The following is a 15537-nucleotide window of genomic DNA, read 5'->3' as shown; positions in this document are numbered from 1 at the left end:
GATGAAGGTTCTATGGTGATATGCAAGATATTCATTAGTATGGCTATAGGATAGGGCCATTTCAGGCTCTCTCTCCTCAGCTGCCCAAGGACCTAGCTGGGGTCATCTCTCTGGACCCCTGGGAACCCCTCTAGAGTCAAAACTCTTGCCAACCCTAAAATGGCTCCCTTAATTAAGATATATACTTCCCTGCTCCCATATCCACACTTCCTTTATCCCAACCATCCCATTACCCCAAGATCTCCCCATCCTCCCCTTCTCACTTTTCTCTCCCCATCTCCCCTTTCCCCCATCCCACCCCACCCCCCAGTTTCCAATTTTTGTCCAGCAATCTTGTCTACTTCCAATATCCAGGAGGATAACTATATGGCCAGCTGGACTGAGACTGAAAAAGCATGGGATAAAACCAGATCGTTGAACATGGCAGACAATGAGGGCTGCTGAGAAGCCAAGGACAATGGCACTGAGTTTTGGTCCTACTGCATATACTGGCTTTGTGGGAGCCTAGCCTGTTTGGATTCTCACCTTCCTAGAGCTGGATGGAGGGGGAAGGACCTTGGACTTCCCTCAGGGCAGGAAACCCTGACTGCTCTTTGGACTGGAGAGAAATGGAGGGAAGAAGGGGGGTGGAGAGTGAGGGGAGGGAGAGGGAAAAGGGAGGTGGGGAGGAGGCAGAAATTTTTAATAATAAAAAAAGAATGATAGTCATAGTCCTAAGACATTATTTTTTGATATAGAAGTTGAAGGCAGTATTTTACTATAATATATATTTTCAGGCATGATTAGCTAGACATTTCATTTTCTATATAAGAAAATATACCAAATACATTATTGTTATGGATTAAGAAAGGAATAAGTTAATGTTTTCAGTGGTTCCTGTTTTTTGTTATGCTTATTATTAATAAATACCTTAAAAATAATAAAAAAATCTTCATTTTCTGTATAAGGAGCGAGTGAGTTGAGATCAGTAGAAACATCAGATATGATTCAGACTCTGCCACATTCACATCAATGGCTAGAAATAAAAGTCTAATGTGTGTTCTCTCTGAGGAGTCAGTGAATAAGCCATGTTCTTATACCTATCCAGGTCTCAGATATGTATTAGTGGTCATTACTTCCTGTGAAGAACTTACTGAATACTATGCAATGAAAATTACACCCCACTTTGAGTCTTCTACCAACTCTGATTACCTGACTAGAATTTCAGTGTTTGTGGAGAGGTAGGCATATTGCAGGTTCAGAACCCAGATACAATTTATTTTTAAAATGATATCCAGTCACTGCCCACCTCTGTATCTGACTTGACTTACTTGTAGCTGATTTGTGAGACATATTTGGAAAGTGTTAACATACTCCTATCTTCCATCAGCTGAAATGTGAAGAATTCCATCAGGTATCATTGAGACCTTCAGCATATGCTTCTCCATATTGCCTTAACCTGCCCATAAGATGTTTACACCATATTTTTAAAGCGTCTTTATTCATGGCATTTTTGTTTTATTACTAAAAGAACTTCATGAAACTGTCAGTGTATTGGATTGTGGGAATTTGGGGTAACTTGAATCTGTTTTACCTGGCCATAGACATTCATGTTTGGCTCTAGAATAAACTTTCTCTCATCTCTTTTAGGGCAGAACTATATTTTTCTTACTAACAAATGTAGAGTTAAAACAATCTCAGGAGTGGGCATGGCATTCTACACAATGACAGAAACTATAGGTTTTCCTCCAGGGCTACAAATGTGGTTCTTGATAATATACTTTAAATACAATACAATTAAGAAAGACAAAACAACTGAAATTATCATTACATTAAAGAAAATATATCAAGATAAGAAAACATAAAAGTGGTTAGGCTATCAATGTGACAGGAAGAATGAAGGAGGGAAGTAAAAAAAGGGAGTGAGTAAGAGAGGTTAGCAGCTGGGGGAAGAAGGGCTGGATGGGAGTGGAATGAAGGTAGGAGAGGGATTGAAAAAACATCCACACACATAAAACTATTTTTTTTCAATTTTTTTATTATTTTTATTGAGCTATATATTTTTCTTGGTTTTCCTCCTTTTCTCTTCTCTCTTCTTCAACCCTTTCCCATAGCCCACATGCTACCAATTTACTCAGGACATTTGTCTTTTTCTACTTCCCATGAAGATTAGATCTATGTATGTCTTTCTTAGGTTCCTCTTTGTTGTCTATGTTCTCAAGGACTACAACTTGAAGGCTGTTTCTTTTTTTTTTCTTTTTCTGCTTTATGTCTAAAAGCTCCTTATGAGTAAGGGCACATGATGTTTGTCTTTCTGGGTTTGGGTTACCTCACTCAATATGATGTTTTCTAGATTCATATATTTGCCCACAAATTTCAAGATGTCATTATTATTTTCTGCTGGGTAGTACTTAATTGTGTAAATATATCATATTTTCCTTATCCATTCTTCAGAAGAGGGGCATTTAGGTTGTTTCCAGCTTCTGGCTATGACAAACAATGCTACTATGAACATAGTTGAGCACAAGTCCTTGCGGTATATAATTGAACATCCTTTAGGTATATACTGAAATGTGGTATTGCTGGGTCTTGAGATAGATTGTTTCCTAATTTTCTGAGAAATTGCCACACTGAAATCCAAAAGAGCAGCATTCCCTTTATCCCACATCCTATTTAGCATATGTTGTCATCAGTGTTTTTTTAAAGTTAGCAACTTTAAAAATTCTTTTTTTATGTTTCTTTTTTATTTATTATTATTATTATTTTTTTTTAATTAAAATTTCCACCTGTCCCGGTGTCCCATTTCCCTCCCCCTCCTCCCAAATATTGCCCCTTCCCTCCACTCCTCTTCTCCTCCCCCCACTCCATTCCCCCTCCCTCTCGATACTGAAGAGCAGTACAAATTCCCTGCCTGCGGGAAGACCAAGGTCCTCCCACTTCTATCTAGGTCCACGAAGGTGAGTGTCCAAACAGGCTAAGCTCCCACAAAGCCAGTTCATGTATTAGGATCGAAACCTAGTGCCATTGGAGATGCAGGGCTGGTTCAACATACGAAAATCTATCAATGTAATCCATCATATAAATAAACTGAAAGAAAAAAACCATATGATCATTTCATTAGATGCTGAAAAAGCATTTGACAAAATTCAACATCCCTTTATGATAAAGGTTTTAGAGAGATTAGGGATACAAGGGTTGTACCTAAGTATAATAAAAGCTATTTATAGCAAGCCGACAGCTAACATCAAATTAAATGGAGAGAAACTCAAAGCTATTCCACTAAAATCAGGAACATGACAAGGCTGTCCACTCTCTCCATACCTCTTTAATATAGTACTTGAAATTCTAGCAATAGCAATAAGACAACATAAGGGGATCAAAGGGATTCAAATTGGAAAGGAAGAAGTTAAACTTTCATTATTTGCAGACGATATGATAGTGTACATAAGCGACCCCAAAAACTCCAGCAAAGAACTCCTACAGCTGATAAACACCTTTAGTAATGTGGCAGGATACAAGATCAATTCCAAAAAATCAGTTGCCCTCCTATTCACAAAGGATAAGGAAGCAGAGAAGGAAATCAGAGAAGCATCACCCTTCACATAGCCACAAATAGCATAAAATATCTTGGGGTAACCCTAACCAAGGAAGTGAAGGATCTATTTGACAAGAACTTTAAGTCTTTGAAGAAAGAAATTGAGGAGGATACCAGAAAATGGAAGAATCTCCCTTGCTCTTGGATTGGGAGGATCAACATAGTAAAAATGGCAATTCTACCAAGGGCAATTTATAGATTCAATGCAATCCCTATTAAAATCCCATCAAAATTCTTCACAGATCTTGAGAGGACATTAATCAACTTTATATGGAAAAACAAAAATCCCAGGATAGCCAAAACAATCTTATATAATAAAGGATCATCTGGAGGCATTACCATCCCTGACTTCAAACTCTATTACCGAGCTTCAGTATTGAAAACAGCTTGGTATTGGCATAAAAACAGAGAAGTCGATCAATGGAACTGAGTAGAAGACCCTGATTTTAACCCACAAACATATGAACACCTGATTTTTGATAAAGGAGCTAAAAGTATTCAATGGAAAAAAGAGAGCATCTTCAACAAATGGTGCTGGCAGAACTGGTTTTCAACCTGTAGAAGAATGAAAATAGATCCATATCTATCGCCATGCACAAAACTCAAGTCCAAATGGATTAAAGACCTCAATATCAATCTGAACACACTGAACCTGATAGAAGAAAAAGTGGGAAGTACTCTACAACATATGGGTACAGGAGATCACTTCCTACGTTTATCCCCAGTAGCACAGACATTAAGGACAACATTGAATAAATGGGACCTCCTGAAACTGAGTAGCTTCTGTAAAGCAAAGGACACTGTCACTAAGACAAAAAGGCAACCCACCGACTGGGAGAAGATCTTCACCAACCCTGCAACAGTCATCAGTGTTTTTGATCTTGGCCATTCTTACAGGTGTAAGATTTCCGGAATCTCAGAGTTGTTTGGATTTGCATTGCTCTGATGGCTAAAGATGTTGAACATTTCTTTAGATGTCTTTCAGCCATTTTAGATTCTTCTGTTGAGAGTTCACTGTTTAGGTCTGTCCCTCTTTTTATTGAATTATTTGTTCATCTTATGTCCAATTACTTGAGTTCTTTGTATATTTTGACAATCAGCCCTCTGTCTGATGTGGAGTTGATAAAGATCTTTTCCCATTCTGTAGGCTGCCGTTTTGTCTTGTTGATCATGTCCTTTGCTTTACAGAAGCTTTTCAGTTTCAGGAGGTCTCATTTATTAATAGTTTCTCTCAGTGTCTGTGCTACTGGGGTTATATTTTGGAAGCAGTCTCCCATGCCAATGTATTCAAGTGTACTTTCTATTTTCTCTGCTATGAGGTTCAGTGTGGTTGGTTTTATGTTGAGGTCTTTGATCGATTTGGACTTCAGTTTTGTGCATGGTGATAGATATGGATCTGTTTTCATTCTTCTACATGTTGATATCCAGTTATGCCAGCACCATTTGTTGAATATGTTTTTTTTTTACCATTTTATGTTTAAAATATAAAATCAAAAATCAAAATCAAAATTCAGGAATTTGTAGGTGTGTGGATTGATATCTGGGTCTTCGATTTGGTACCATTAGTTCTCCTGTCTGTTTTTATGCCAATACCGGCTGTTTTCAGTACTATAGCTCTGTAGTAGAGTCTGAAGTAAGGGATGATGATGCCTCCAGAAGTTTCTTTATTGTACAGAATTGTTTGGGCTGTCCTGGGTTTTTGCTTTTCCATATGAAGTTGAGTATTTTTCTTTCAAGGTCTGTGAAGAATTGTGTTGGGATTTTGATGGGGATTGCATTGAATCCATAGATTGGTTTTGGGAAGATTGCCATTTTTACTATATTAAAATTACATATCCAAGAGCATGTAAGATCTTTCAATTTTCTGGTGTTTTCTTCAAATCCATTCTTCAAAGATTAAAAGTTCTTGCCATACACATCTTCCACTTGCTTGGTTAAAATTACTCCAACATATTTTATAGCCATGTGGGCGGCTGGGTGCCGGGGACGCAGCCCTGCCGCTCCTATTTCAACAATTTGTGGTTATTGTGAAGGGTAATGTTTTTCTGATTTCTTTTTCAGCCCATTTATTATCTGTGTAAAGGAGGGCTACTGATTTTTTTCAGTTAGTCTTGTATCCTGATGTATTACTTAAGGTGTTTATGAGTTTTAGAATTTCTTTGGTAGAATTTTTGAGGTTGCTTATGTACGTTATCATATCATCAGCAAATAGTGAGAGTTCAACTTCTTCTTTTCCAGTTTGTATCCCCTTCATCTCCTTTTGTTGTCTTATTGCTTTAACTAGAACCGCAAACACTATATTAAATAGATATGGAGAGAGTGTATAACCTTGTCTTGTTCCTAATTTCAGTGGGATCACTTTGAGTTTCTCTCCATTTAGCTTGATGTTGGCTTATAGTTTGCTGTATATTACCATTATCATATTTAGGTATGTTCTTGTATCCCTGCTCTCTCTCCAAGGCCTTTATCATGAATGGATGTTGTACATTGTTGAAGGCTTTTCAACATCTAATGAGATGTTCATGTTGGTTTTTTTTTTCAATTTGCTTATATGGTGGATTATATTGACAGATTTCTTTATGTTGAACCATTCCTCTCTCTCTCTCTCTCTCTCTCTCTCTCTCTCTCTGTAATGAAGCTGACTTGATAATCATGGTGGTTGATTTTTCTGATGTATTCTTGTATTCAGTTTATCAGTATTTTTGAGTATTTTTGTATCAATGTTCATGAGTGAGATTGATCTGTAGTTCTCTTTCTTAGTAATGTCTTACATTAACCCATTTCTATTATTCTATGTATCACCACAAGGGTGTGGCTTACTGGGTAAAGATCTGGCTGGTGAGTGGTGTCTTTATCCTTCAGTAGTTACATTGCATCTCTCCGACATCACCTTCTTTTATCCTTTATCTCTGCTTGGAATTTTTGTCTTGTTCTATTTTCTTTTGTCATAGGCCAAATCAACTTCTTTATTCATTAACCAATAAAAGCAACACATACACCGAAGGACTTCCCACACCATTTTTCTTTTTTGCCCAAATAATAAGGAAGATTTTAACTTTAACATAATAAAATTATATATACAAAGAAGTTATCAAACAAGACTTATAGTTACAATATGTAGTCCACTTAATTTGACAAATTAAGGAAAGTACTTTATCACTTGTCCTATCTTTGTGAGTTTAAAGTTTTATATTTAATTTATCTTTGATCATAATTAAGGAAAACTATAACTATTTGTCTTTAACTCTTTAAAGATCCTAGAAGGATATAATATTACCCAAGTGAACAGAAAGTGCATTGTAAGCAACTTCCAGAACTCTAGAATTGACAGAGACATCTCACAGTCTGGACAGTCACCCAAAGTTTATCTGTAACATTGGGGCATTTATCTTTAGCCTACAGGCCCTTAGAATTTGGCAGACTATTCCATGAAGTAGGAAAGTTGAAAGACTGTTTTTGCCTCTATTGACCATTTGTTAGTTACTTTTTTCTGTATCCAGCAGAATGTCTGGCAGAATCTTTCATGAAGCAGAAACCATGATGAACTGTCTCACCTTCTTTAGGCAACTTCAGCAGTCATTTTTCTGTTGGTCTGGCATGTCCAGTTTACATAGAATACATTTAAGCAGTCTAGGCAAGAGCAGTTTCTAGCCCAAATTGCTAACATACACCATAGAGATGCTCATTAATCTCTTGAAGTAGATTGATGCTGCCAGGAGCACATGTGACTCATTGATGTGAAAAGTCGTAAGTTTTTAGAACATTTTATTTATTTATTTTTGTTTTTTTCTTTATTTTTACTTAAAAATTTCCACCTCCTCCCTTCCTCCCATTTTCCTCCCCATCCCTCTCCAGCCCAAAGATCTGTCAGGGTTCCCTGCCCTGTGAGAAGTCCAAGGTCCTCCCCTCTCCATCCAGGTCTAGGAAGGTGAGCATCCAAACAGACTAGGCTCCCACAAAGCCAGTCCATGCAGTAGGATCAAAACTCAGTGCCATTGTCCTTGGCTTCTCAGTCAGCCCTCCTTGTCTGACATGTTCAGAGAGTCCAGTTTGATCAAACACTCCATCAGTCCCAGTCCAGCTTGCTTTGGTGAGCTCCCATTAGATCAGCCTCACTGTCTCAGTGGGTGGGCACACCCCTTGTGGAAGCAAAGGACTTCCTTGCTCATGTCCTCCCTCCTTCTGCTCCTCATTTGGACCTTGGGAGCTCAGTCCAGTGCTCCAATGTGGGTCTCTGTCTCTAGTTTCATCTATCGCCAGATGAAGGTTCTATGGTGATATGCAAGATATTTATCAGTATGGTAATAGGATAGGGCCATTTCAGGCTCCCTCTCAGGATAACCAAAACAATCCTATACAATAAAGGAACTTCTGGAGGCATGACCATCCCTGACTTCAAACTCTATTACAGAGCTATAGTAATGAAAACAGCTTGGTATTGGCACAAAAACAGAGATGTTGACCAATGGAATTAAATAGAAGACCCGGATTTTAACTTACAAACCTATGAACACCTGATTTTTGACAAAGGAGATAAAAGTATACAATGGAAGAAAGAAAGCATCTTTAACAAATGGTGCTGGCATAACTAGATGTCAACCTGTAAAAGAATGAAAATAGATCCATATCTATCACCATGCACAAAACTCAAGTCCAAATGGATTAAAGACCTCAATATCAATCTGAACACACTGAACCTGATAGAAGAGAAAGTGGGAAGTAGACTGCAACACATGGGCACAGGAGACCACTTCCTACGTATAACCCCAGCAGCACAGACAATAAGGACAACATTGAATAAATGGGACCTCCTAAAACTGAAAAGCTTTTGTAAAGCAAAGGACACTGTCATTAAGACAAAAAGGCAACCTACTGACTGGGAGAAGATCTACACCAACCCCGCAACAAAGGTCTGATCTCCAAAATATATAAAGAACTCAAGAAACTAGACTTTAAAATGCTAATTAACCCAATTAAAAAATGGGGCACTGTACTGAACAGAGAATTCTCAATAGAAGAATTTCAAATGACCAAAAGACACTTAAGGTCATGCTCAACCTCCTTAGCGATCAGGGAAATGCAAATCAAAACAACTTTGAGATACCATCTTACACCTGTCAGAATGGCTAAAATCAAAAACACCAAGGATAGCCTTTGCTGGAGAGGATGTGGAGTAAGGGGTACACTCATCCATTGCTGGTGGGAATGCAAACTTGTGAAACCGCTTTGGAAATCAGTGTGGTGGTTTCTTAGGAAATTCAGGATCAACCTACCCCAGGATCCAGCAATACCACTCTTGGGAATATACCCAAGAGATGCTCTATCATACTACAAAAGCATTTGTTCAACTATGTTCATAGCAGCATTATTTATAATAGACAGAACCTGGAAACAACCTAGATGCCTCTCAATGGAAGAATGGATAAAGTAAGTGTGGAATATATACGCATTAGAGTACTACTCAGTGGTAAAAAACAATGGCATCTTGAATTTTGCATGCAAATGGATGGAAATAGAAAACACTATCTTGAGTGAGGTAACCCAGACTCAAAAAGAGGAATATGGTATGTACTCACTCATTAGTGGATTCTAGCCATAAATAAAGGACATTGAGCCTATAATCCGTGATCCTAGAGAAGCTAAATTATGGGAATTGTAGCCCCGAGTTGATATCCCTGCCCCCATTTGAGGTGCTTATCTGCAAGGAAAACATAATAAATTCCCTCTGCTCCTGGAGCAGGGAAGGAAGGAATTTTTAGTGCATAGTGACCAGTCCTTGATCCCTGTCAGGGTCAGGTTACAGTCCCTTCGCAGCCCCCTCCTCGTTTGGTGCCATGTTATAAAACCAGCCCAGCAGACAATAAAGGAAGCTGTTCCACCTCAACCTCCTGCTCTGTGTATTCATTCAACCTGGACACCCTCCGCCGAGACTCTTGGTTCCAGCCTGCACTGGCGCTGCATCTGGAGGCCCCAACCGAGATCTGAAAGTGAGGTACAGTGGACTGGGTCGTCCCGTAAGCCGGCCGGGACGCATTGGGGAATTAATTATATTAAAGGAATATTAATTAATTAATTAATATGGGAAATATTACAAGTAAATCGGAGTTAAAGTTTCAGTTAAAGAGATTATTGAAAGAGCAGGGAACAGCTGTAAAAACTAAGACTTTAGAAGATTTTCTTAAAACTATAGAGACGTGGAGTCCCTGGTTCATCACCAGTGAAGCCCTCAATATTTCTGAATGGGAACAGGTCCGCGGGGATCTTCAGAAAACGTTGAGAGAGGAGGGGCCTGAGGTCCTGCCAATGGCCACATTCTCCCTTTGGAGACTGATCAGGGATGCTTTGCTTACAGAGAAAGTCCGGGTCAAACAGGCTTTGGAAGCAACCAAAGAGTTGTTATCTGAGATCCAAGATAGTGAGACTAATGCTTCCCTTTGTTCTGATAATGCCTCTGAAACAGAGGCCAAACCACTCTCTCAGCCTGCTGCGGGGAGGCCCGACAAGGTAAAAAAGAGAAAGATTAAAAGAAAGCAAAAACCTCCAGACAAGGGGGAGGGAAGTGAATCCCAGGACCAAGTTTCCTCTGAGAGCTTAGGGGCTCGTCCCAAGCAAAATTCTTCAGCGCAAACACGCCTCTACCCTTCTTTGTCTGATTTTGAAGAGAGCTTGGGGGAATCAGCAGCTTCAGAAGAAGAAGTTTTGGAGGGACAAATCGCAGTGCTGCAGCGGGAATTACGCAGGGCCCATTTAAAAGAAAAGACAAAGGGGACCCCTGGGGAGCAGGACAAGCCCCCTCCCTATCCTCTTTCTGACCAGTTCGGGACCTCTCCGGCCTCTCCCATTTGGTTGGGCTCTGAGGAGGCTCCACTAGGAGGAAGCTCCCCACAGAGGCGTTAAGTGCTACCCAGTGATTGCCCCTGTTATAAAAATTCCTGACCCTAACAATCCAGGACTGGGCTGCCAGTCCTTCAATTTGTCAAATATATGTTGCAGCTTCTTTGGATCCACTTTGGTTTAAGTTTTCCTCCTTCCATAGTGTCCTTTATATAAATGATATACTTCTGGCAGTACCAACAAAAGAGGAAAGTTTATTAATGTTTGAAAGTTACAGACCCTTCTGGAGGGACATGGGTACAGAGGAGGTGCAGATGCAGCCCCCCTATTCCTATCTGGGCTTTCAAATCCAGTCCATTGGGTTTCAGCCTCAGAGACTGCAGCTGGATTGCTCCCATTTACAGACCCTCCATGACTGGCAGAGATTATTGGGAGATGTTCAGTAGATCCGTTCCTCCCTTTCCATTCCTACAGGAGCTCTTAAGCCCGTTTATGATATGCTGCCTGGGGACCCTTCCCCTGCCTCCCCCAGGATCATGACTCCAGCGGCAAAAGAAGCCCTGTATGCCTTGCTTAATGCTCTTGAGCGAGCACATCTCTGCCGACCTCAATTATGACTGCCCTTTTTATTTCATGGTCTTTTCTTCACAATTCTCTCCTACTGGAGTTTTTTGGCAAAGGGAACCAATTTATTGACTACATTTGCCTGCTTCCCCTAAGAAGGTGGTGACCCCATATTATGAAATGGTGCTACAGCTCCTATGGAAGGCATATGATTTTAGTTTACAAGTTTTTGGCAGGATCCCAAATAAATTTCTAATCTCTTATCAAAAGGAAGAAATAGCAAGGCTACAGAGGGTTCAAGATGGATGGACCTTGTTCATCGCCACCACTGGAGCCATTTTTGATAACCATTATCCTGATTCCCTTTTAATTTCCTTTTTTAAGAATCATCCTGTTATTTTTCCAAAAATTATTAAAACCTCCCCCCTTAAAGGAGTGCGCTCAGTGTTCACTGATAGTTCTTCCAAGGGCTATGCAGTGGTAGTTTCTGATTCAATTAAAGAAAAGCAGCCCCTAGGTCCAATTTCTGCCCAAGCTGCAGAACTCACGGCCTGCCTTATGGCCTTTTCTCTTTTCCTTTTCTTTTTTTTTTTTTTTTTTTTGGTTTTTTGAGACAGGGTTTCTCTGTGGCTTTGGAGCCTGTCCTGGAACTAGCTCTTGTAGACCAGGCTGGTCTCGAACTCACAGAGATCCGCCTGCCTCTGCCTCCCAAGTGCTGGGATTAAAGGCGTGCGCCACCACCGCCCGGCCCGCCTTTTCTCTTTTCAAGGATCAACGCTTCAACTTGTATACTGATAGTATATATGTGGCAAGAATTGTCGGGCCATTGGAAACCTCGCCATACATATTACCTACCTCTCAGGTTTTCCACCTTTTGGTTCAGCTACAAAGTCTTATATGCCAAAGAGTGTTTCCTGCCTTTGTTAGCCACATTCGGGCTCATACTGATCTGCCAGGGCCCTTGGCAGAGGGAAATAAGCTTGCTGATTCCCTCACCCGCCCAATGGCATTGTTCCTTTCTGAGGAACAACGAGCCCGTCATCTTCATGAAAAGTATCATTTAAATGCCTCTTCTCTAAAGTTTCACTCTGGCTCTTCTTTAGCCATGGGTACTCAGATCACGTCCCAATGTCCAGCTTGTGCTCCATTTCATAATGCCCCCAATGAAGGTGTTAATCCTGGAGGCCTCCGTCTTAACCACCTTTGGCAGATGGATGTTACCCATTTGTCCCAAGCTGGCAGGCTTAAATTTTTACATGTCTCTGTAGATACTTATTCCAAGGTAATTTATGCCTCCCTACATTCAGGGGAAAAGATTAAGGATGTTATTGCCCATTGCCTACAGGCTTTTGCCTATATGGGCATCGCAGACTTTCTCAAAACAGACAACGGACCGGCTTATACCAGCCAACGGTTTGCAAAATTTTGCCAAGAACAACAAATTACACATACCTTTGGAATTCCACATAATCCCACAGGACAGGCCATAGTGGAGCGCATGCAAGCTACCCTTAAATAGTCCTTTTGTAAAATAAAGAAGGGGGAGTATATCACCTCCCCAAATACCCGATTATCTACAATTTTATACATTTTAAATTTTCTAACAGTAGATAAACAAGGTCTATCAGCAATGGAAAGACATTGGCAGAAACCCTCCCAATCTCTGGGCTGGGTTATATGGAAGGATAGTATCACGGGACAATGGCAATCACCCACACCTATGCTAGCTAGGGTGAGGGGAGCCATTTGTGTCTTCCCTCCAGGAACCAAAACACCCATCTGGGTGCCAGAGCGGAATGTTTGGCTGGTGGATTGGGGTTGTACTGGCCCTGATAATATGGGTTCAAGTGAAGAACATCGAGGGAGGCCTGAGATGGGCACTGGTGAGGAATCCACCCATACTGATGCCAGTAAGTAAAATAAGCTCTGTTTTTCCATTCCTTTACTCCACCAATTATACCTTGGGAGTTCCTGCAGCAAATACAGCATTAGAAAGATCCTCACTGGGTAATTTAACATTTGATATATCCCATGTCCTCTGCTTCCGGAGGATTAACAATATTTCTGAGATGCCTAGTTTTTCCCTTTCTGGGTCATGTGTGGTCCTTAGTAATTATTCTCTGGGAGACTTTTCTTCTAATTCTTCTGGACATCCCTGTTTTGGATTGAGAGATATTTTTTACCCAATAAATTTTAAAAGAAATGTTTCTGGACTCCCTACCCCTCCGAGACCAGCTCCCTTGTGTTGGAAGACGCCACAATCCTTCAAATTATATTTACCATTGCCTTGGGGACATTGTGCTCCTAAGGAACCATGGAAATTGGAGGGAGATAAATATTTATGGTGGTTTGGTCACCGACCTACCTTTAAAAACTCCTTGGGAGGGGCCTTTGATTATTCCTATAGAAATCCAAATATGGCAGGAGTTTCACCTATGTTCGCAGGCATGCTTCTCTGTGGCCCTCATGCATGTACAGATATTAGACCTTTAGCCCTTCAAAGCGGCTTGGCCTTCAATGCCACAGCCTGATGGAACACATCGGACATCTTTGAAACCTCCCTCCAGATTAATTATACAGCGGGAATGAATTTCTCTATTGTCAGCCTAGCTTGTGTTCTACCTCCCTTTATGTTTGTTTCCTTTAATGGGTCAGTCGGGGAGGATAGTGTACTTAATTGTTCTTCCAGCTCCTGCTTTTTGAGCAACTGCTGGTCCCCGATGGATGAGTCTGTGCTGATGGTGAGAATTCCTGTCCTGGTTCCCCTGGTGGTAGAAGACCCACATGATGGACGAGAGCTTATCTTGTATAGAGAAAGGAGAAACTTTGGGATCACTGCCACAGTCATCGCAGCTATCACCATATCAGCCACAGCCGCCACCATTGCAGGAATCACCGTGTTCCAGAGTGCAGCTACTGCAGAGACTGTTAACACTCTTGCTGCCTGTGTTACCCAGGCCTTAGAAACTCAAAATACCAATAACTCACATATTTAATTGGGGATGTTAAATTTAAATCAGCAAACGGCCTTATTACAGTAACAGATTAATGTGTTGTGGATGGTGCAACAAGCCTCTTGTTCTCATTTTTATCATTCTGCCTGTGTGACCCTTATGGAAGTGAAAAATATGTCCTTTGAGGTGCAATGCCTTAATGTTTACCTTAGGGGACCTTGGAATGATTCCTTTGTAAACTTTACCCACTCTTTGGTACATCAAATTATTGCAATTAATGAAACTCGTGTTGAACCTCTATCTGCTGAGGGATGGTGGAATACCATGGCCCAGATTGGGGGTTGGGCACAGTGATGGGGAGGTGCCTTATCCTTGGGGATCTTGGGACTAGTAGGGGTGGCAGTAGGCCTGCTCCTCTTAAAACGAGTCTTAAACATCTTCACTCTGACTGAGCTTGCCCACCGTCAGGTGTTACTCAATCTGGCGCATGACTCTCCCGGAAGTCATGAGGTATGGCTACAGATGCTGAAAAAATGAGGGCCTCCAAGGATGGGCAACCTGAGGGGAGACCCCCTACCTAAGACAGGGCATCGGTGGCCCTATGATGGGTAAGGGAAGGTACTTCTCTCACAGGACCTAAGACAGGACCCATCATTATAAAATAAAGTAGGGGGAATTGTGGGAATTGCAGCCCCGAGTTGATATCCCTGCCCCCATTTAAGGTGCTTATCTGCAAGGAAAACATAATAAATTCCCTCTGCTTTTGGAGCAGGGAAGGAAGAAATTTTTAGTGCATAGTGACCGGTCCTTGATCCCTGCCAGGGTCAGGTTACAGTCCCTTCGCAGCCCCCTCCTCATTTGGTGCCATGTTATAAAACCAGCCCAGCAGACAATAAAGGAAGCTGTTCCACCTCAACCTCCTGCTCTGTGTATTCATTCAACCTGGACACCCTCCGCCAAGACTCTTGGTTCCAGCCTGCGCTGGCGTGGCACTAAATAAGAAGGTGAACCCCCAAAAAAACCATATAGTTATCCTCCTGAATATTGGAAGGAGACAAGATTGCCAGGCAAAAATTGGAAACTTGGGGGTGGGGGTGGGGTGGGGGGAGAAAAATGTGAGAAGGTGGGATGGGGATAGCTTGGGGGAATGGGATGGCTGGGATGGAGGAAGGGTGGATATGGGAGCAGGGAAGTATATATCTTAATTAAGGGAGCCATTTTAGGGTTGGCAAGAGACTTGACTCAAGAGGTGTACCCAGGTGTCCATGGAGGTGTCCCCAGCTAGAACATTTTAAATGCCATATTTTTCTAGTCTTTTAAAGAATTGAAGAATACCTACACATCTGAAATATATCTCTATACATCTAGAAAACCTAACTAACATGAATACAAGTTTTCTCAAGGTTATCTATTAACCCATCTTTCTTAATTATTACTACATTTTAAATGGGCTGTATAAACACAATACTTTAATCAAGAGCAGAAATGTGAATACAACAAAATTGCCCTTAAATTGTATCAATAATCCAAGAACCATACCAATACAAAGTATGCATCTCAATAGCATATTCCCCTTTAAATGTTAAAAACATTTATAAGCAATATTTGGGA

The sequence above is a fragment of the Chionomys nivalis genome, chromosome 1, assembly GCF_950005125.1.
Source record: "Chionomys nivalis chromosome 1, mChiNiv1.1, whole genome shotgun sequence".
NCBI classification, from domain to species: Eukaryota; Metazoa; Chordata; class Mammalia; order Rodentia; family Cricetidae; genus Chionomys; species Chionomys nivalis.
This window is presented reverse-complemented; position numbering follows the sequence as displayed.